Source organism: Sciurus vulgaris (assembly GCF_902686455.1).
Source record: "Sciurus vulgaris genome assembly, chromosome: 9".
NCBI lineage: Eukaryota > Metazoa > Chordata > Mammalia > Rodentia > Sciuridae > Sciurus > Sciurus vulgaris.
In genome coordinates this window covers 33,182,426-33,206,311 of record NC_136469.1, presented here as the reverse complement: position 1 = coordinate 33,206,311, position 23,886 = coordinate 33,182,426, and the positions used below count along the sequence as shown (strand labels likewise).

At 35.8% G+C, this 23,886-nt stretch overlaps 1 long non-coding RNA gene across 1 annotated transcript in view; it reads right to left on the bottom strand.

The window, feature by feature from the left end:
• Positions 1–6,457: 6,457 nt before the first annotated feature.
• Positions 6,458–23,886, bottom strand: part of LOC306669099 — a 56,457-nt gene continuing 39,028 nt past the window's right edge. The window contains exons 2-3 of the long non-coding RNA XR_013766028.1: positions 10,447–10,565; positions 6,458–9,985 (exon numbers count right to left, since the gene is read on the bottom strand). This is a non-coding gene — a long non-coding RNA (uncharacterized lncRNA). The remainder of the gene's footprint in view (positions 9,986–10,446; positions 10,566–23,886) is intronic.

Genomic DNA, 23,886 nt, shown 5'->3' with positions numbered 1-23,886 from the left:
CCCAGAGTTGTAAATTGCACACTAGCTTGGAGATTTCCTCCAGGAAGTAACACATACCATCACTCTTGATGTTATTTAGCCAGAAAAACACACATGGCCCCAGTTAATTTCAGTGGGGAAGGACTACAGTATGGCTTGCAGGAGAATCATAGGTACCTATTAACAATAGTGTACAATACTGTTGTTGTCCCTGCCAGATAGTGAAGAATATACCACACAGAGCACCACACTCATTTGATTGACCAGTATCCAAGCTCCCTTAATTCCCCATCAACAAATACTATTTTACTTGAGAACATTACCTAACTAGTTCATTTCACCTAACATGCAATGTCAGTCATTGAGATTTTGATTTTGAAAAAGAGGAAAAATTTATTCAAGAGGAGTCAAGTGAGGAAATGGGAGGACAAGTCTGAAATCCACCTCCCTGAGAATAGGGAATAGGGATAAAAAAGCAGGGTAGTCTAAGGCATGGGAAAAGTGATTGGAAGGAAGGAAAAGAGATGTAATCAGTGCCCTACATGTGCATAATCAATCATCATAGCTCTTTATAAGGTATGTGCTCAATAACTGGTGCATTAGTGTAATCTGAACGCAGAGTTTTCCACCATCTAATGTCAAAGTCACCCAATAGTCATCCAAGCCCAAATGAATGGTCAGTGATTTTAACCAGTTTGAGCTAAACAAAAGTGGCTTCCAGGACTCCCATAGCACAAGAAATAAAAGCTAGAATCAACCACTGGGATAGATTCAAACTAAAAAGCTTTCTCTCAGCAAAGGAAACTATCAGCAATGCAAAGAAAGAGCCTACAGAGTGGGAGAATATCTTCGCCAATCATACTTCAGATAGAGCACTAATCTCCAGAATCTATAAAGAACTCAAAAAACTCTACTCCAAGAATTCAAATAATCCAATTGACAAATGGGCTAAGGAAATGAATAGACACTTCACAGAAGAAGATCTACAAGCAATCAACAAACATATGGAAAAATGTTCAACATCTCTAGTAATAAGAGAAATGCAAATCAAAACCACCCTAAGATTCCATCTCACCCCAATTAGAATGGCGATTATCAAGAATACGAGCAACAACAGGTGTTGGCGAGGATGTGGGGAGAAAGGTACACTCATACACTGCTGGTGGGGCTGCAAATTAGTGCAGCCACTATGGAAAGCAGTGTGGAGATTCCTTAGAAAACTTGGAATGGAACCACCATTTGACCCAGCTATCCCACTCCTTGGCCTATACCCAAAGGACTTAAAATCTGCATACTACAGAAATACAGCCACATCAATGTTCATAGCTGCTCAATTCACAATAGCCAGACTGTGGAACCAACCTAGATGCCCTTCAATTGATGAGTGGATAAAGAAACTGTGGTATATATATACAATGGAATATTACTCAGCCATAAAGAATGACAAAATTATGACATTTGCAGGCAAATGGATGAAATTGGAGAATATCATGCTAAGTGAGATAGGCCGATCTCAAAAAGCCAAAGGACGAATGATATCGCTGATAAGTGGAGGATGACACATAATGGGGGGGAGGGAAGGGTTAGAGTTAGGGTTAGGGAGGGGGGCAAGTATGGAGGAAGGAACTACTGTATAGAGGGTAAAGAGGGGTGGGAGGGGTGGGGGGAAGGGAAAAAATAACAGAATGAATCAAACAACATTGCTCTATGTAAATTTATGATTACACAAATGGTATGCCTTTACGCCATGTACAAACAGAGAAACAACATGTATCCCATTTGTTTACAATAAAAAAAAATATATATATATAAAAAAAAAAAAAAAAAAAAAAAATGGCTTCCAAGTTCCTGGAAAATAACTTAGGCAACTCTTATTAATGTGACCCATATGTCATGAATCTAAATATCAAAAAACACCTTTTCCATTTTCCTCTGTAGGTAGGGGTAGCTTTTGACACAATTCTGGCTAATAATACAACTGGAAGCTATTTGATGGGGTTTCTAGATATGACCTGCAAAGCAGGCACAGACTTAGCTGGCTCATGCCTTTCCTCTCTCCTCTTGGAAATCTATTATGATGCTAGGGAACTGGAGAAGAGCCATCATCAAAACCAGGAGGACCAGAGGAAGTCTAAAATGCTGGTGGATCTGAGGCACTAATGAACTACCCCTGGATTATCAATTTTCAATCTCCTGGGTGCATGAGAGAAAAAAGTTCTTCTATTTTGTTCAGTCACTTTAAGCATGATTTTCTTTTCTATGTTGCTGACCCTCTTCCTGAATAATATAGAATGTGGAAGCAGAGATGTAACAGGTTCTGAAGGATGGAATTGACTTTTTGGAGAACTTGGAGGCTCAGGATCCAACCATTTTTCTTTCCCTAAAATCTCTTTCAGCACTGAGATACCAGAACAACACTCTTTTCTCTTATAAATATCTAGCACTTCTTTTCATGCTGTTCACAATGTTTTGATAAATTTATGTTTGTCATAAAGCTAAGTGAAAAAAATTGAGCATAGAAATAACTTCTGATTTGATCATGATTCCGAGACATTACTTTCATGAATTGATTGACTATATTAATTATAAGAGTTTTCAGGGAGTCTCACATATTTATCCTTTAAGCCAGCTTCCCTCTTGATAACTCAAAATGATCCTCACAGTTCCTAATTTATGCTGTTTCCCCTCCATGAAGCCTTAGTATATTCCGAACCTGCTCCAAAGGTCTACACTTTGCTTTCAAGTCATTGATAATTTAGACTCGTGTGTTGACATGATGACACTGGGTGGATTTCTACAGGTGGAAGTGAATTCTCAAGATTTAGGGATAAAATGAGGACGATAAGCGTAAGAAGTTGGGAAGTTTAGTTTCTAGAACTACTATTGGGGGAATTACAGTTATAATGAGAATTTGTCAGCTTTTATATATTCAATTTTGAAAATGTCCCCAAGATTTTCTTCCAATCATATCTTGTTTTTCTTATCACTAACCATACCCCCTGGTCCTTTTTTTAAAATAAAATTCATCTTCATAAAAATGATCTGTAGGTATTCAATGCATGTAGTGACCATGTTTCCCAGCTTTTCCCTCTTACTGCTGACAGAGAACATGGCCCTAGAGAGTAAATGTTATGGAAGGACTCCATATTGAGTCACATTCTCAGAAAACACGTTTCCATGGCCAACGGGTCACAGGAGGTAACTGCATACTTCTGTCTTCTGTTCCTTCATAAGTTTACTTTCCCTGGCATATGCATGTTATAGAATGACAGGTGTCAGTTAAGGAAAGTCCTATTTAAAATAACAAAAGTGTTGTTAGTAAAATATGCTGATTTAAAACTCTTTCAGAGAGAGAGAGAGAGAGAGAGAGAGAGCGTTCCCATGTGTGTGTTGGCATATCTTTCAAGAAAACATATTCTGTAGAAGTGGAGGCCCAATTACCCCAGCTCTGGAAAGACAAAGCTTTCTTAAATTAAGTTTCCCTTTCACACTAATGACAGATCTTCATTTCGACGACAACGCTATGCTTCTATTTCTGGAAGTGGTATTCTTCTAGCTCCCTCCCTTCCACTTAAAATTAATTTAAAATGTTGGAAACAAGTATTTTCAGAATCATGCTTTTAAGTATTACTATCTAGTAACCATGTTTGTGTAGAGGAAAACAAACAAATACATGAAGGAAAACCAAACAAGCCACTAAGTATGGTGGGATTTCTGTGAGGAAGCAAACGCGTGAACCAGATGTTATCCTGGGGTTATTTTCTGAAGCTACCGACAGCAAATTTTCATTGTGACAAGAGATAAAGATGAGTTTCAACCCAACGAGCAAATATGCCACTCAAATGTGGTGGGAAAAAAAAAAACCCTCAATTGAATAATTTTAATTAAATGTTTCTGGGATATTAGCACTCCCCAGCTACTAGGAGAAAATACAAATTGTCTTTGTAGAAAGTTATTTGTATCTGAGACCTCAAAAGACTGCAGAGAGAATCCCAAGGACTCTCAGCTACTATCTGTAAATCACAAGGCACACGAGGAAACAAGAATGCTACTGAGACAGTGAAGACCCTGGCATGAGGAGTCCAGGGAGGATGGAAGCTCACAGAGATAACCTCAACATATGGCTCCACTTTCCTCCTTAAGGCAAAAAAGCATTGGAAGTAGAATAAAGCTTTTGATGATCTCCTAGGACTGGTGCCAATGCAGAAGAGTACTAGTTACTACTCTAGGCTTTCAGTAGAGACCAGAAAGAGCTGAACTATAAGATGCTGGAATAAGACAGACATCATTGCCTATGTACATGTATGATTACACAAATGGTATGAATCTACATCATGTACAACCATAGAAACGAAATGAGGTACCCCATTTGTGTACAATGAATCAAAATGCAGTCTGTAAAAAATTTAAAAATAAATAAATGATTTTTAAAAAAGAATAAAAATAGAATGGAATTAAAACATTTACAAAGGATAAAATTCAGATTTAAAACAGATCAACTCCCTTTCATATTAAACTGCCTGGCCCTATCTTCACTGTCTGGAGGAAGAGAAAGCAAATCTCTGACGGACAGTAGAATCATGTAAAGTCTTAAATTAACTGTACCTTTTCAAACACAATGCCTGGCATCCAGGGAAGTCATGCTAAGTGATCAAAATTGGCCAATAACCAAGAAGAAGAGCTGAACAACATAAATGAACTCACATCATACCAGAGGAAGAAGATCACAAAAAAGAGAAAAAGAATAAAGAGAAATGTGAATAGGAAACATCAGTAGATTTAAACAAATTTCAATAGGTGTTCTATATCAAACTTTCTAGCAAGTAAACTAACTGTCCTCTGTGGGTTTGGGAAGAAGAGAACACACATAGTAACCAGAATGTGTAGGTTCAGTCCCAACAAACTGCATGCTTCAGGTACCATATAATTCTGTTGCATAGTAGTGCTTGAAACAAACAACTATTTTATAAAGGGTGAGTACTTTTCCTTCTAGGATGAGTTATGACCTTTGTGAATACTATAACTACAATAATGGCAAATGACTACACTTCAATTAAAAACTACCTGCTCCATGCCCCACCCCTGACACACACTAGGTACATCAATGTTTATCAATTACAAATGAAAATATCAAATAAAATGTAACAATAAAGAATATACTTTCCATCACAGATTAATAATTCTAATGGCTAGCCTATGTTTTATGTTTAAATGAAATCTCATACTGTAAATTAGGAACTTTCATTTCTTTTGCAAAAAAAAAAAAAAAATCACATTGTCTTTCTTATAAAGATCCTTTGAATTTTTGCAAGTCATTATTAATTATTGGTGTTTACCCTTGCTAGGTGCTATGCTGAGAATCAGGAGAAGGATGAAAGATGAATAAAATACAGTTGACAAGAAATACAGTATTAAAGAGTTTATGATTCAGGTAGGGATGAGCGAGTCACAGAAGCAACCAGGCTTTTGAGATTTCTGCCTGGATCACAATCTCCTACCCTTTGATAACCGCCTTCTAGGTCAATCACCATCAACTAACGCTCTCTCACTTAACTATAGTTCTCTAGATGAAGGGTATTCATATAGTACCCTGGGATGCTTCAGTTTGCCTAGGTGTCAAATATAGAAACATAATGATATGGGGTTAGTATATTTGGGAATGAAATATAACTTACAAATTCAATAGCTGTGAGGTGGTCAAATTCAATCATTTCATGAATATGTACATCTGATTTGGGAACAAAAGGACAATGCCTGTTTTGTACTTGAGTAAGACTTTGTACACTTTGGCATGTATATATCTCCCCCTGACCCCTTCAATTCTCCTTCCACTAAACTTTGGCACTGAATGGTGTAACACAGTAGTTAGTAGCACTACAGGGAACTAACTGTCTTGGTATAAATAAATCTCAGGTCAACAACTGATCATCCTTTGGGCAAATGAGTTCTTTCTCTATATCTGTTTTCTTACCTACAAAATGGGGAAAAGTATATTCCCTACCTCAAAGTATTGTAATAGGAATGGAATGAATTAACATGTGTTGGTCAGATAATAGTTTGCATATAATTTACATAATAAATCATATTACTTAAGTAAATTTATTATATAAATATTAATATGTATTAATCAATGGAAATTGCAATTTTAAATGCAATTTAAAATTCAGACTAAGACTGAAGAAATAGCCACATTCTGAGGTCTGCTTCTCTTATGGCAGAGGGTAGAAATTCAAGAGGACAGAATAAATGGAGTCAAAACTCATTTAAGTTTCTCTTCCAACATGGTATGGATCACATTCCCTCACATTCCATTAGCCAAGTGAGGTTAACAGGACAGGGCAGTGTACCAGGAAAGTGTACAATGTACAGGGAAGAAATAATTGAAAGTGCACCAACCAGAAAATTTACCATATGTATGCAAGATGGGAGGCATTTTGTAAGGCTCACAGTAAGCATTCATTGAGCTTCAGATCTCATTTTCATTTTTATTTTGTGGAGTTCTCATAATAACCATGGGAAATTTTTATTACAAAAAAGTTGACATTTCAGAATAACCAAATAACTTGCTTAACAGTAAATGAATGGGGCATTAGGATTTAGAGGTAAGCATCCTGACACCACACAAAAAAAATATTTTCTGTAACCACACACCAATGATCATATAGAAATTTAGCACAGAATTGACAGTGTCCTGTGACACAAACTCCAATTGTGAGTTTAAAAAGCTTTAGTCCCTCAAATAAGCTCAGATAGTGAATTTTCTGCAGCCCATTTCTCATTCAATTGCAAAAGTCCACACTTCCAGCGAATTTTCTTGTGCTCCCATAATTCTAGAAGAACATTTGACAAATAATTAATGAAGTCTCTCTATGTGAAAAAAAAACCCAGGGGAATAAATTAATTAAGTAGCACTTTTGACCAAAATTTAGCTTCCTATTTTATTTTCTATACACAGGAGAATTATCACTACTCAATCAACTCAACCATTGTCTGATTGACAGTAATACTCTAATGTTAAATTAATAAATTTAGCCTTTTGCCTTCAAATATTTAGCAAGCTTGAGAGTATGCTTACAGTGATATATTTTAGGGCCTATTCATATAAGATCCTAATAAAATCTAGATTCTGATTATGCAAATAAATTATATAAATATATAAGTTTCAACCTCATGACCGTTTACATCAGTAACATTCTAATTTTGCAGGATATAGTGAAGACTAGACATTATGGACAGAATGTGTGCCCTCAAAATTCCTGTGTTGAGCCCTAATCCACAGTGTGACTGTGTTTAGAAATAGAGTCTTTGGAAGGTAAATTAAGATGTTATGAGGTCATGAGGATGGGACCCTTAGAATGGGGTTAGTACATTTTTAAGAGGAGACAAAAAAGAGAGCTTGTATCCATGAAAAAGATGTCATGTAGGAATACAAACAAGACGGCAGCCATTTGTAAGATAGGAAGAAGGTCCTCACCAGACCCTATCCTTGATGGCATCCGAGCTGGGCTTCCAGCATCCAGAACTGTGAGAAAACTGATTTCTTTTGTTCAAACCTTCCAATTTATGTTATTTTATTATGTCAACTTGAACTAAGATACTAAGTGAGATAAAATAAAAGCATCTGCCTTAGAGTAGGAGTGTTTTTTTTTTTTTTTTTTTTTAATGACAGATAATAAGTTTTTTGGAGGGAAAGGGTAGGAGGAAAGATAAATGATGAGTCAGCCATAGTCACTAATCTTAAGAGTTATAATTTAATGTGATTCTGAGTTTTTTGCATATATAAAAAATGAAATAGCTCTAAACACACTTTGGTATGATGTTTTTAGATATTTTTCATAGTGATCCCCAAATTTAAAGAGTCAAGAGTCCCCCAGTGCCATCTATCTTCATTAAGTCACTGATTCCTATACTTATTCTTTCACTCCCTCATTCATTCAGTGAGTATTAATTGTTATCCATAGAGGCTAATTAAGCAATGTCAGGTTCTAAATGCAAAGTTGAAGAGGACATGGTCTATTTTATCAGTCTAGACTCTAATATTGCCATTTCTATGTCAACATTTATAAGCAGATTAGTAAATAGAGTGAGTTTCTTCATTACTTTTGTGGGAATGTTTGCTGGGTATTTGACCATGGGTGGGTATATCTTCATCTTCCTAGTATCTAATTGCAAAAGAACATTTTTATAGGCTAATCCTTCTGAACTCTAGTTAGAAAAGTTAAATGGCATATATTACAAAATCAAAATCCTTTCACAAGTTTCTTTTGCAGGGACGGAAGTCATGAATATTTGTGTGCATTATCTTTAACCCTCACTTTCATTTCTTTCACCAGAAGTGCCCTTCACCACTGACTTCTTCAATTATTTAATCTTTCCTCATAAAACCCACACATTTCTATGATCTATCTCAAATCTTTTTTGTTTTAGTATATTTAACAAAATTATCTATGGAATGTCTCTTGAAAGAGGAAAGGTAGCTGTTCTTAGGGATAATACTTAAATTGTTTTTGGTAACATCCCTGGTCTGTTTTTAATCTCAAATGCAATTCCATAATTAAAACAAACTTTAAATTCTTAAAAACTAAGGGGAAGGGTAGATATTAGTTTTTCTCAGCAATTCATTCAATCAAAAATATTTAATGAATGTCAGATATTTCCATACAAGAATCAGTCAAATTGTGATATATTAATAACTATTAGATACAAGTTATTTTCATCAGAGGAAAGTGGAAAAGACTGTTTTGGAACTCATACTTAGTACAAACAATATTCTATGACATCAAAGAATTAGGAGAACAAAGATTCATCATTTTCCTTATTGCATAATAAAGGGACCCATGAGATTTCTATAATATTTTGTTCCAGGTAAAATAAAATCCCTACTATAAAATTATTTAACATAACATTAAACTATTATAGTTTTTTTAGCCACAATGAAATTCCAGTGTTATAAAATAAATAAAATAGATGTTTTTTATGCCAATTTTTAAAATTCCACTTTCTTTTTAAATTGTGGCAAGGACATTTAACCTTATAACCACTCTCTTAAGACATTTTTAAGTACACAGTACAGTTTCGATAACTATAGACGTGGTGTTGTAAGCAGATCTCTAGAACTTATTGATATTGGACAATAGAAACTTTCCTGGAATTCCCCATAGCTTCCCATCCCTACACCCCTAGAAGTCACCAGTTTACTTCCTGCATTTATGAACTATTTTTATAACATAACACAAGTTGGAATCTTGCAATTTATTATTTGTCCTACTACAACTGGCTGATTTCACATAGCCAGGACATTCACAGTATTGGTCCTACTTTGACTAGATTATTTTATTTAGCATGATGACCTTTAGGTTCTTCTACACTGAAGCATAGGGCAGGATTTCCTTCTTTTTAAGGCTGAATAACATTGCATTGTATATATTTACCACTTTTTCTTTATCCCTTCATCCACTGATGGACTTTCAGGTTGTTTCTACATCTTGGCTACATATGTGAACAATGATGCAATGAATAAGGAGTAGGAAAACCTTTTTGAGATCCTTACTTCCAGCCTTTTGGATAAATAGGAAATGGGATTGCTGGATCATATAGTATGTCTATTTTTAGTTTTTTGAGAAACCTCCATACCATTTTCCATGTGGCTGCACATTTTTTCTTTCACCAACAGTGTACAAGTGTTAAATTTCTCCATATCTTCACTACTTGCTGTTGCTGGCCTTTTTGATAATAACCAACTGGAAAGGTATGAAGTGATATATAATGTGGTTTTGATTGAGAAGAACATTGATGAGATCTTTCAATTTTTATCATCACGATCCTTCATGGTCATCATGAAAGCAGGAATCTTGAATAAACCTCTAAAGCTTTCCCAATGCCTTCTAATTTTTATCTGTGTACCTGGTAGGCACATTTGCAAGCTATTCCAAACAATGGTAAGTTCTGGACAGAGGATAATAAGTCTTCCACACTGACAGGCCTCTCAGAGTTACATGGTGACCATCTGTCAATACAGTGGCATAAATTAGGAAAATATATGTTATTAGAACACATCAGTCTCATACAGTAGGCCATTTCAAGTTTCCAGGGAACATTCAGTGGAACAAAGTTTACATTAGTTGTGGAAGTCACTGGGCAAAGCTAATCTCCAAGAGCCATACAGGTGACCAAAGCAGGGAATAATGTCCTGAGGGCAAATCCAGCATAATTATTCATGAATTTTACTGTAAGTTTCTAATTTTCTGAATAATGAGTATGAATTGTGCCTTCTGGGAGCATGGTGTGTGGGAGGGAGTAACAGATCGTGAAGAACCTAACATTAGTTGCAAAGAAACATGGTCATTTAAAATGTCAACCCTCACTGATAGCCAAAGGCAAAACACCAGAAATCAACTCAGCAAAAATATTTCTGTAGAAGGTGCATTTATGTGGGTTATATATGTAGCTTTATATGCCAACTAATACCTAGAAACCATAGCAGAATTACTTGCAGTATCTTCATCAGGAATATCAGGCTTCTTTTGTCGATTGCTTTGTAATCATCAGCTCAAGAATGGTCCTCCAGTAAATACCTGCTCCAATTACTGTTCATAGGAAAATAATAAATCGTAACAATTACAAAAGGGAAATCATGGACATACATTACACTCAGTACTGTTTTAGGTCCTTCATGTACTTGAACCCAATCAATCCTACTAACCAACCAAGGAAGTTATGTTAGTGTTCTTTCTATACAGAGGTTTCCACACGTTCCCAGTGATACTCAAGTGGTGAAGTTTGAGTTGAAACACAGGAGGTTGTTCAGGTTCTATGTGATTAACAATTACGGCATATTTTTCTTGAGAGAGAGCAATATGTTTTAGATTTAAAAAATCAATGAAACTGAAAGTTGGCTGAGCAAATTTAAAACCATTTAGTACATGGAGTTCATACAAACCAAATTGAGTGTACAAACTTAATTTAACAAAAGTAATATCAAAGAAATTCAAATTAATAATGTTTATGTAATCTAAAGAATATTATTTTGCTAAACCTAAAATTAAAGTTGGCTTAACTAGAGCAATGTAACTCAAATTCACTTTTTATACTAAATCAACTTCTAAATTGGCCTATAATAATACTAATGTAGAGAATGAATCTGCATGAGTATGTTATTTATTAAAATCAGCACAGTTACCTCCAAGTGTTTATTTTCTAGTTCAGTTAGTGTTCCTTTTAGAGTACAGGACAAAACAAAACACCAGACTATGTTTAAGAAGTAGTGTTTTGTACTTTGTAAATATATATGCTAGTTATTATGCAGAAGCACAAGGGTTGAGTTCATATCTCTGAATTCCAAAACATTTCCCTAGAATTTATGTTACAAGAGAAAAGAAAGGGACAAGAGATAATGATTGGGGCAAACAGAGGGCAGAGAGTTAACCTAATTGACTTGGGTTTAAGAAAATTCTGAGAGTCTATGGTAGTAACCAAGGCTGTCAACCAGAGCATTTAAGACTATCATTGTTGATACCAAAAGCAAAGTGAGACTTCATTGTTTAATTATGCATGGTTAATGAAAAATTTCCACCTTTCTTCTACCTATAAATATGGATGAGATCTACATTGTGCACTGTCTTATCAGACATACTCCTAACTGCCAAAACAATCGTTTTGTATTTAATTCAAAATGTCTTTACTATCAAGAATAGGTGATGACAAATTCTTTCACTCCTTGACTGTATTTGAACTCCTCTGAAAATTTCACTTGTGCAAAGCATTGTGATACTACTTAGTCTTAACATGGAACAACCATATGTATCATTTGTATAGATAAAAAATTTTGTGGCTGGGTTAGGTTATAAAATAATCTTGATGATTCAGATTATTATAGTTTTAAAATTTAAGAAAAAAATTCCTAGGCATGTGAAAAATGTCACAGAATGCCCTTGAACTCACTAGGACACTTTCAGAAACTCCCAAACACATTTTCAGAAATTAGTTATGGTGAGACATAGAGAACAACAGTCCACCATTGTTTTGGAAGAAGTGAAAATAGAAAAATAATAAAACCAACAAAACCAACTAAACACATTTATTTGGGGAGAAATGAGTGAAAATAAACTGAAATGTTTGGGGACCAAACAGTCAAACCAAACAGAAGTTTTCTTAGTTTCTTGCAATCGGAATGGAAGTAATGCTGAAATACTGTTGTGCCCCCAATGCTATCTGTAGCGTAATAAGTACAAAGATAGTACAATGATTTCTCCTCTCTGAAATCATATTTATGAAAGATTATTTTTTATTTCTACACATAATTTTGAATGGCTTATGTTATTTACATAAGCACTGGAAACTGGTCTGCTCAAGAATAAACAGCTTTCCTTGCACTTTAGAAATAACCCTCCTATTCCTTCATTGAACAGCTCTTGGTGGGTTCCAGGCTAGACAACTGGAGTGTGTCCTGGAGCAATGGGATAGTGGCAAAGTCAGTTCTCACCCTAGTGCTCTTCCTCAGCCTTCCCAACTATGATGAGTGGCGGCTATGTGCTTACTGTGACTGTCAGCATGACACACAGCACTGTCACCAACTGGAGATTTGTGCCTCATTACCGTGAAAGCAGATTTGGAGGATTAAAGTGCTTTGGCTTGAACATGAGCAGTTTTTCAAAACACATGCTCTGAATCTAAAGAACTAGATTATTTTTCATTGTTGTCCATCTCCTGAGGGTGAGTTCATCTGTTCTGGAATGCCCACCAATCACCAGAGAAGTATTCTATGAGCTGAAAGGACTCACACTCACCCCAAATGGCTCCTTTGCAACCACAGGTGGCTTTAGCAGTGGGGAAATCTGGTCTCTTGATTTGAAGTGTGTAAATAGCTTTTTTTCAGTAAGAGAATTTCTGAAGGTTTAATATTCTACCCTGGCTTTTATATTGGCATCAAGAACCTAAGGCAATGACTTGTGCTCAGTCTGGCACAGGCCAACAGAAATCTTGCCAGGAATATTTCTCAAATCCTTTGGTGAAATACTTTTACAGGAACTATGGTGCCTTCCTTTCAAATCTGAAGCAATGGCCTGCCAAGAAAATCTCATAAATTTATGAGTAGCATTTGGGAGCAAAAAGAGGAAGGCTTGGTGTGCCCTTTGTGAGTAGGCATCAGTCAGTCAGCATTTGTGAAATGACTATGTAAGAGCAATTAACTGTTTGGGAAATGCAAAGTTTACCTAGCCAAGATCTACCATTAGGGCTAATGTGATACCCCTGTGGCTTCATTAACCCCCAAGTGGATCTAACACAAACCCAATGCCACTAAGTGTTTGCTCTTTGCTGCTTCCCCCACAATGAATTTTGAATGATTTGTAGTTCCTGTACCTTTCTGAACTGATAAGTGAATGTAACAGAAATTCACACAGCTTAATCACTAGTCACCTTACCAAAAATATAATGTTGTAAAGACTGGCAATGAAACCAATCGAGATTGCAAATTTTCCAACAGCTACTGCCTGAGGTAATCGGTGGTGGTTCCATTCCTTGCAACAAGTGGTCATGTCCCTACAGACAAGATAGGGAGGTGTTCTTCCAGTAGCAGACTCATGAGTGGCAAGCAGTTCTCAAATGACTCAATCTTCAAATGCACTAAGATTAGTCATTTCCAAGTAAAGTGGTCCAGGAGGATTTTATTCTTTGGCCAGTTTAAAATTAAGAATTTAAATTAGTAAACCTATACTTTGATGTTCTCATTCTTTGACTAGTTGACAGGAAGATGGAGGGCTGAAAAATCTTATTTGTGTGTAATGAACCAGTATAGTAAAATTATATTGGAGATGAAACATAAATTTTCTATAATATTATGTAACTTCAGATATTAACGTTACTATCATTCATCTAAAACATAAAAGAAATCATGATTGGGATAATGAATATAATCTTCTGACATTAATGGCATTGGGGCTTTTATTTAATTTATGGAGTAAACATCTCATCACAAAAAGCAAACATATAGTTAATAGATGTATTCTAATCCACAAAGAACCAGACTATTTTTACCAAGCAGCATATGTACTTCTTTTGAAAATAGTATGTTCCCGAAACATGTACCTATAAAGTGAATCATTTTGAATTAATCAGGTATATTATGTAAGTTAAAGTCTTTTTAAAATGAACAAATACATCTAGCTAAGTTGAAAGGAGGAAACAAAATCAGGTAGCAAATGAATAATTTGGTAAAAATCACAGTTCAGAGTGATTTATGGCTTTGCTTTTGGAGTCAAATGTCTAGTTTGAATACTAACTATATGACTTCTGAAATCTTAAGCCTCAATTTCTTCTTTAAAATTAGGCAACGATTCTTACTTTATAGCAATTATAAAGTTAATATTTTAAATAATGCAGTTCAGATTTTGACATGTAGTACCTTTTCAATCATTGATATCTATTAACTTTACTCTGTCATAGTTAATTTGACAAATTTTTATTGAGTTATATTTTCTAAGTATTTAGGAATAAACTTGTGAGCAAAAGCAAGTATATAGTCCTAATCCTCTTGGAGCTCCTCCATCTAGTGGGGATCATAGTTATTAATCAAATATTCCACATACAAATTAAAAATTACAACTGTGAAGAGGATATAACACTGTAAAAGCATTTAACACGGAAATTGAATTAGTTAAAAAAAAAAAAGTTAAACAACCAGGGAAGGGTTCCTTGAAAAAGTCATGCTTCAACTGAAATATGAAGGAAAGGTAGGAATAAAATAAGGACTAAAAGGAGAGTAGGATTTTCCAGCCAGCATTTATGAAGCCCCATGGGGTGAGGAAACGCTGCTCATTAAGGGACTGAACAAGAACCATTGTTACATAACCACCAAGAATGAGGGAGGAAAAAGGAACAAGGCTGTCCTGGGAAGGGTTGTTTCTATCTCAGGAGGTCCAGGAGAGCTTTCAATACAGTGGTAACATGCACAAGTCTATATTTGGAAGATGACCTTAGCAGCATTGAGAAAGGATAGGAGAGGACCTTCATAAGCCAGTTAGGAAGCCATGTTAGTTCAGGCGAGAGATGGTGGTAGTTTGGACCAGGATAATCGTGGAAAGGCAAGACATAGATGGATTTGAGAAAGATACATGCATTAAAATGTGCAGAACTTGGAGGTGAATGGGATATGGGCTGAATTGCTAAAGACCTGTACTACTATAAAACAATCCCCAGTTCCTTTTCCTTTATTCCCCTTTCTTAAGATGCCTATTTTACATTTTTTCCTTTATTTTCAACTGCTGGTAATTATCTCTCTCATCTTCACTCACAGCTGATGACCTTTTTGCTTAGTTGGAAAATGGAAGCAATCCGAAGAAAAATTTAGTCCAAAACTGCACCTGCCTATTCACCTGACCACATATTCTGTCCACCTCCTATTATTGTGATTATATTGAGCAAAGACATCTTGAGCCAGATGGGCAAGTTCATTCTCCTCTTTCTCTCTATCCTCTTCTTCCTTCTTCTTCTCATCTTCTAATGAGGATGCAAAGATGCTCTTTTCCTTCCATTTTCTAAAACAACTCCTGGGGGCTACGATGTAGTTCAGTGGTAAAACACTCCCAGCGTGTAGGAGATCCCAGGTTCAATCCTGTTATGGTTTGGATGTGAGGTGTCCCCCAAAAGCTCACATTCGAGAAATTGCAGGATGGTTCAGAGGAGAAATGATTGGGTTGTAAGAGTCTTAACCCAATCAGAGAGTTAATCCCTGATGGGATTAATTGAAGTGGTAGGGTGTGGCTGGAGGAGGTGGAAACTGGGGTGTGGCTTTGGATATGTATATTGTATCTGGAGAGTGGAAACTCTCTCTCTCTGTGCTTCCTGATGATGTGAGCTACTTCCCTGTGCCACACCCTTCCGCCATGATGTTCTGCCTCACCTCAAGCCCCTAGGAATGGAACCAGCCTTCTGTGGACTAAGACCTCTGAAACTGTGAGTCGTCAAGTAGATCTTTCCTCCTCTATAATTGTGCTGGTCAAATCATTTAGTCACAGCAGTGAAATAGCTGACTAAAATAAATCCCCTGTACCCAAAACAAATAAACAAAATAAACAACTCCTAATCCTGCTTTTCCAAATAGCTACTACTTTCTTTTTTGCATAGTTTTAAGCAAAATTCTTCAAAAGAGATGTTGGTACTTTTTTCTTCAATTCTCCTACTCCTATTCTCTGTTTATAGCACTCCAATCAGGCTTTTCCCATTCTAGCAAAACTACAAAACCAGCGAGGTTTAGTCAAGCACAGATATGTACAGCGGACCGAAGAAACTAGTCATAATATATCACCATGCCAACTGTTTTCACAAACTACCAACCTAAATAAATCTTTAGTGCAAATTCCCATTGATTGACCTGTTAGTGGAGATATTTGGTGGATGGTTGTTGTGGAGAGGAACATTAACATGATGTTTACAGTCTGTTATTGTGTCCCCTTGTTGCCAGGCTTACTTTAGGGCTCTCGGTAATTCTCAGCTATCTCAAAAATCTAAGTATTGATCTTTCAACTACATAGTATTTGTAAAGCTACCACACATGTTCCCATTTTTATAGGATTATTGTAAATATGAAAAGTAATAAAAATGTCATTATTGATCACCATAACAACAAAATTTAGAACATATTTAAGGGGAGAGAAAGAGATAGAAGCTTAGAGCAACTGTTTCCTGTAACTATTTGTCTCAATCAGAATGTGTCTCATAATGAAACAGATGAAGGAGGAAAACAGTACAGTACATGAAGTGAAATGAACAAAGATTTATTATAAGTAAATAAGTTTTGAGACAAGAGTTATAAATGTCACATGACTAAATGAGCCAAAAGAGCAAAATTTATCTGGAAAAATAATGAATTCAATAAAATAAATAAGCTGTAAAAAATCCTTACTTTTCTGCCATTACAGACGTCCTCAATATTTCCATTTCAGTTCTCCATTAGGGATTCATTTATACATCAAGCATAAATCAAAACTGATGACTTGGTTAAAGAAATTTTAGATTTCATTGCTATTTAAGAAAATGAGTTGATTCATAATATCTTACAACTTACTTCTGGTAGATTAAAAGAAATATTGTTATTTTGGTGTTGAATAATAATGATCTCAGCATGAAGAAACTGAAAATGTTTACATATCATTAAAGCAATTCTTTAATACAGCAATTTAGGCTTAGAGCTAGGTATCAAAATATGTGCAGGAACTTAAAAATTTTTCATCTCATCTATGTGAGGTAAACCTTCAATATCTTTTTGTTGTTGTTGGGGTTTTGGGAAGGATTTAACCCAGGGGCGCTTTAACACTGAGCCACATCCTAGCCCTTTTTATTTTTAATTTTGAGTCTGGGTCTCACTGAGTTTCTTAGTGCCTTGCTAAATTACTTACGCTGGCCTTGAACTTGTGTAATCATCTTGCCTCAATCTCCTGAGTCACCTGGATTATAGGCATGTGCCACCACACCCAGCTAACACATTCAATATCTTTAGGTTTGCAAACAAGTAAACGAAGTAAGACATGCATTTTTAAAAATGCAGTATTTGCTCTCTCTTGTATGTTCAGATCAAATGAGCACATAGCAAATATTAAGAACAATAATAAAAATCACCAAAAATATCAAACTCTGAACTTTTCATTCATGGTAGAATAGAGTCCAATAATATTAATCTTAAAAATTTGTGCTAGAGTTGAAACATTTGTGGCTCATCCCAAACAAAATTATGCTTTGAACTCCTAACCACCTGATGCTGATTTTAGCAGGTGGGGCTGTTTGGAAAGTGATTAGATCATGAGAGTAGAAACTTCTTGAATGAGATTCCTGCCCTTATGAAAGAAGCCTAAAGGAGTTTATTTGTCCCCTTCACCCTTTGGGGACACAGGAAGAACACAGAATATACATGGAATAACCCTGACTAGATACCAAATCCTCTAGTGCCTTGACCTTGGGTTTCCCAACTTTGTGAATGATGATAAATAAATGTTTGTTGCATATTACCCACCAAGTCCATGATACTTCTGTTAGAGCATCACAAACAGACTAAGACAATACGCATATCTTGACTATTATGTGCAAGATATTCAGCAGCTGTATCTTTAGGGCTGCACCATCTGATATGGAAACCACTGGACATTAGAACACTTGCAATGTGACTCATCTAAATTAAAATGTGCTGTCAAAAATGCACAACAGATTTTGAAGATTTGTTATTACAAAAGAATGCAAAATATCTCATTAAGGACTTCTAGTATCCTATCCAGAATGCAGAGAGCAGGAAAGAACATCACTCCCACTTTTACAACAACAACCAAAACATGGCTGGAATAACTTCAAATTCATGACTTTTGAAAAAGAATCTATCAGAAAAATGAAGTTGCAGAGCAATGAGTGGGCCAATCTCTGATGATAGAGACAAGCACCTACAAAAAAGGGAACCAAGTAATCATTTTCCAGATGGCACTGGACGACAACAAGAACAATTGAGCTATCACAGTTGAGAAATTGAAGGCCCCAAACTAGCTGGCAGGATAGTGCAGAACCCTGAAAGCTGCAGCAATTGAGGGCGTTTGCACACACCTGCAGAATTTCTTTCCATGAATCTCACTGCGTCCTCACAGAAAGGATCAGAGAACATGAAGAAATTGTCGATTTGGATGCAGGGATAGGAGAACAACACCCCTCTAGGAGGGCGAGAAACTCCACTGGCACTTTCCCACCTCCTCACATAGAGCAGAGACTGTGGGAGGAAGGAAGCAACACTTTTCACCCTGAGAGCACTGGTGAAGGAAGAGAACAGGGAAAAAAAACTCTTAGAGAAAGAGCAGGAAGATGTGCCGGGCCCACACAGCCAGAAAAGGGGCAAGAGACCTGAGGAGGCCCGAACCCAACATCCAGAGGTAGGTGCTTGACTGAGGCTGTGGCTTAGTCAGAATGGAAAACACCCCCGCCCCCCACCGCCTACCACCAGAAAGCAAACAAGACCAGGTAACAATAGTATGCAAGGAGACCCTCTATGAAGCACAGCAAAAAGGAAATACCTAAAGTGGATGGCATAGAGATATTAATGCGTTAAGTCAATACCTATTCTAAACACAGGATATCACTCTAGGAATTCAATGAAGAGAACATTGGGTTTATCCATAGCAACAAGGAGCCTCAAATCTTGCCCAGTTTCTTCAAACCCCTGTATGAAATTCCTTGCAGATGGAAAGGTGCGCCATTTTTTAGGCCAAATTCCGTTTATAGAAAAACACTCCCAAGAAAGAAAAGTTTTCAGAAATAAATACAGTTATGGTACAAATGTTGGAACTATGTAACAGGGAATTAAAAATAGCTATGATGGATATGTCCCAGGCTCTAATGGAAATGGTAGACAACATGCAAGATCAAATGGGTAATTTCAGTAGCAAGATAAAAACAGTAAGAAGTGATCAAATGAAAATGGTAGCACTTAACAAAAAAAAAAAAAAAAAAAAAAAACACTAACAAAATAAAGAATGCTTCTAAAGTGTTCATGAGAACACAGAGTCAAGGAAGCATTCAGTGAATTTAAAGAGAGGTCAATAGAAATTACTCAAACTGAAAGACAAAGAGAAAAAAGAATAAAACAAAAATAGAAGAGTCTATAAGTACTGGGACAAGATCAAGCAGTCTACACACATATAATTAGAACTGCAGAAGGAAAATAGAGATCTGAGCAGAAGAATTTTTTTAATAATGAAAAAATAATGACTGAGAATTTTTAAAAAAATGAACGATGCATACAAACTGATCCTAAACCTCAGAGACCACCAAACAGGAGAATTCCAAAATGCAAAACAGAAATTAAAAAAAAAAAAAAGGAGAAAAAAGATCAGGTACATGAGCATATGATATTTGAAATGATGAAATTAAAATTTGAAGAGAATCTTGATGACAAACTGATATAAAAGTCACATTACATACAGAAGAACAAAGATTAATATTACAATAGATTTCTTATGAGAAACCATAAAAAGTATTATGACAATGGAATTATACCTTTAATGTAATGAAGAATAAAACAAAGGTGTCCATCTATAATTTTATCCTCAGTGAAAACATGTTTCAAAAGGAAGACAGACATAGGAAAATATTAAAAAGAACACAGAATTCATTGCCAGGAAACAAACATTATAAGAAACACTCTCACTTTCTCTCTTTTTCTTTCTCTCTCACACACACACACACACACTCACAAACACATACACATACATATACACACACACAAACATGCACACACACAGAATTTGTTTTCAGTAATGGGGATCAAGCCCAAGGCCTCAGCATGTCATGTTCTACCACTAAGCTATATCCCCAGTCCTACAAAGCATACTTAATAACGTTCTTCAAGTAGAAAGAATATGAGACAGAAGCTTGCACCTACACAAAGAAACATAGAAAAATAAAATAAAAGGTAAAATAAATTTTTATTTCATAGGTTAAACAAGTCCAAAATAGAACAATATATATATCTATCTCAAAGAAAGTAAAAAGGAAAGCGGGAAATGAATGGGAGGAGATGGTCAGTTAACTGGCTCTCTGTTTCTCCAACTATCGACCTTGGAGTGAACTCAGCTGAGGCTGTGGGACAGGAATAGAAAGGCAAACCACGCTCAAGTGCCCTGTTTAAATTCCTGATGAAAGAACTGTGAGAAAGACTAATAAGAAATCGTTGTTTAATGCCATTGTGTTTGGGGATAATTTATTATACAATAAATAATTTGAACAGTTGGTATTTATGAAGTTTCAAGAAAACTCTATGCAAATTAATCCAAATAAAATATATTTATGATGAGGGTGTAGGAACATTTCAAACACTTAATTTAAAGAAACACGGTTTGATTTAGAGGTCACAGAGAGTGTTCAATCAGTAACTTTCCTTGGATCTTTATCTGGTGCCATAGAGATCTTTCCATTGTTCTGGCAAATAGACTTGAGTATGAGCCCCACTGCCAATGTCACTAACTGCTTTGTGAAGAATACCTGTGAAAAGATAATGAGACAGGACGATTTATGTGAGGATAAAGGAAGAGGTGATTCAAGGATTCTAACTCGGTCTATCCATTATGAACAGAGGCTTGGGGATCAGACCAATCTGATTCAAATCCTAGCTACTTTATTTTCTAGCTGGGAGACATATGTCTTCACCTTGCTTGTCTCAATCCATATGCATTTGGTTTAATAAAAATTTACAGATACATTTTAAGAATCAAATGAAATAAAGTTAACAATGTCTCTGGTCCTCAACTAAGCTATTATTATTGTAGAGCATTTTGGATAACTAGTTAATAAGTTAACCACTGAGACACAATAATAGGAAGCAGAATAAACTTTGGGGAAAGTTAAATGCTATATACTTTGAATTTGAAATTCTTGTGGGACAGTTCACTGAAGATACAAACAATAGATAGTCAACGATATGGGTCTGTAGTGAGCAAAGGAAAATAGATTTGCTGCATTCAATTATCTTTCAGTATAACTAATACCTGAAACTGGATAATTTATAAAAGAAAGAGGTTTATTTTGGCTCATAGTTTTGGAAATGAAGAGCATGTCATTGGCATTTGCTTGGCTTCTGATAATGGTCTTATAGCAAAAGAGCAGAAAGAAAGTGGGCATGTGTGGAAGAGAACACAATGGCAAAAAACGACTCAGTCAAGGAAATCCAAATCACTTTATAATAATATGCTCTTCCATTAATTAATGTAGTCCTGGCAAAGCAAGAACTCACTCCACAGAGAAAGGCATTTATCCCTCTTAATGACTTAATCACATCTTCAGGGCACGCCACTTCACACTGTTCCACTGGGGACCACCCCCGACATGAGTTTTGGTGGGGGCAAACCAAATTCAAATATGCTTTGAATATGATTATGGCAAGGTTCAAAGGAGATTATAACCAATTTCTGGAGGAACTCAAATTCCCAACTAAAATGTTTAAATAATCAGAAGACATCAGAAGTTTCTGAGCAGGTAAACCAATTTTGCTGCTGCTCAAACAAAATGTTCTGCATAGAAATCATTCTTCCTTATGTGATCAATACTGAGATAAATACTCCTGAAACACTGGGAAGTTGAATGTGTATTTTTTAAGGAACACCACATTATTGATATTTTTATTGACCTAATCAATTTGTATGTAAAAATGTTTTGATATCACTGTACAATGGAGAATGACAAATATTCCTCCAAACCAATGTCACTTGGAAAATGACATTTTTAGAAAGAAATCGTCAGAGTTTTTTTAAGAAAATTATTATTCAGGAAATGTTTGGAGACCGATGTGATTTGGCATCCATCCATTGGATGCAATTTGGCACTGGAGTTCAGCAAGTTAGAGCAATGGAGTGGCAAAAACTTCCTGATGATTATGCAAATTAGCACTCCACTTACTCTAATGGCTTCAGCCCTGCCTCACTACCCTCCCCCACAGTGGCCACAGCTAACTCTAACCTGCAGATCTCAGAATGTCTTTGCATGTTGGAATGGGAGAATGGCTTATTATTGCTATTCATAACATGTTTCGTGCTAATGCCAAGCCCAATTGGTGGTTAATTTGGAACTAGAAAAGCATGCATGTGTCACCTTGTGTAGGGTTTCAGGATAAGTCTGATGATGACTTTCTGAGATGAGAAACACAGAAAGGCATATCAAAGCAGATGTCCAAGTGGCCATGCTATTGCACAATATCTGAATAAAGATGACAGACCAGACTTAGCTAATTCTAAATACTATCATTTAGAGAAAGAAAAGTAAGGAAGATAGAGCAGATGACTGTCATGACAAAGAAGGTTTCATAAAGATAAGAATTTTGGAGTTTCCAAAAAAATAGTACAATATTGGAATTTTGAATCTTATATAGTCAGTGACTAGAAATCTAGGCAAACTCTGATAACCACATTACAAATGCAGTTAAGAAACAGGGCACATCATTTTTCATTCCCAATACCAGAAGTGATTCTTAAAACATTGTCCTTATCTCTGTCTTCTCACCTATTCTGTATTCTCTTGAAGGATAAATAATATGTAGGATTCATTCATTCATTTATTACTTTATGAAATTATTAATCAAGGATATATTGTATACTAGATATTGTGCTGAGTGTGAGGAATTAAATAACAAACAATAGTTCCTGGAGTGGAGCTGTGAATTGAGGTGTCAGGCAGATGTATGTACAAAAATTACAAGGTAGAAATATAAGCACAAAAAACCAAAGGCCAAATTTTTTTTTCTGATATATGGATGCTAATCCATAATGGGGAGTGGGCAAGGGAAGAATGGAGGAACTTTGGATTGGGAAGAGGGGAGTGAGAGGAGGGAAAGTTGGTGGAATGAGATGGACATCATTACCCTAAATATATGTATGATTGCACATGGTGTGCCTCTACATCATGTACAACCAGAGAAATGAAAAGTGCTCCATTTGTGTACAAAGAATGGAAATGCATTCTGCTGTCATGGACAACTAATTAGAGCAAATTAAGAAAAGAAATATAAGCACAAAAGAGATTTTGTGTGAAGGACCCTGGGAATATCAATGATGATTTGACCAGCTGAGCCTCTGGTTAGGAAAGTCAGCAGAAGAGTTCAGCAAAAAAATGCTGAAAAAGAATCAATGTGGTATGAACACAATTATAAAGGAAGGAGTAGGAGTTTATTTGAATTATGGGGAGAAGATAACAGGAATAAAGGTGTTGGTTGGATCACTTAAAAAACTTTGAGCAGTAACAGAAAATTTGACTAAAGGGAGATTAAACAATAAGGGATTTCATTTTAAACATGGCAAGAAGATGAGAAGCAAAGCGTAGCCAGGGTTAGTTGATTCTACTCACTATTCCATCACATTTCATGTCTATTCCATCTTTCTATGTTGCCCTTTTTGG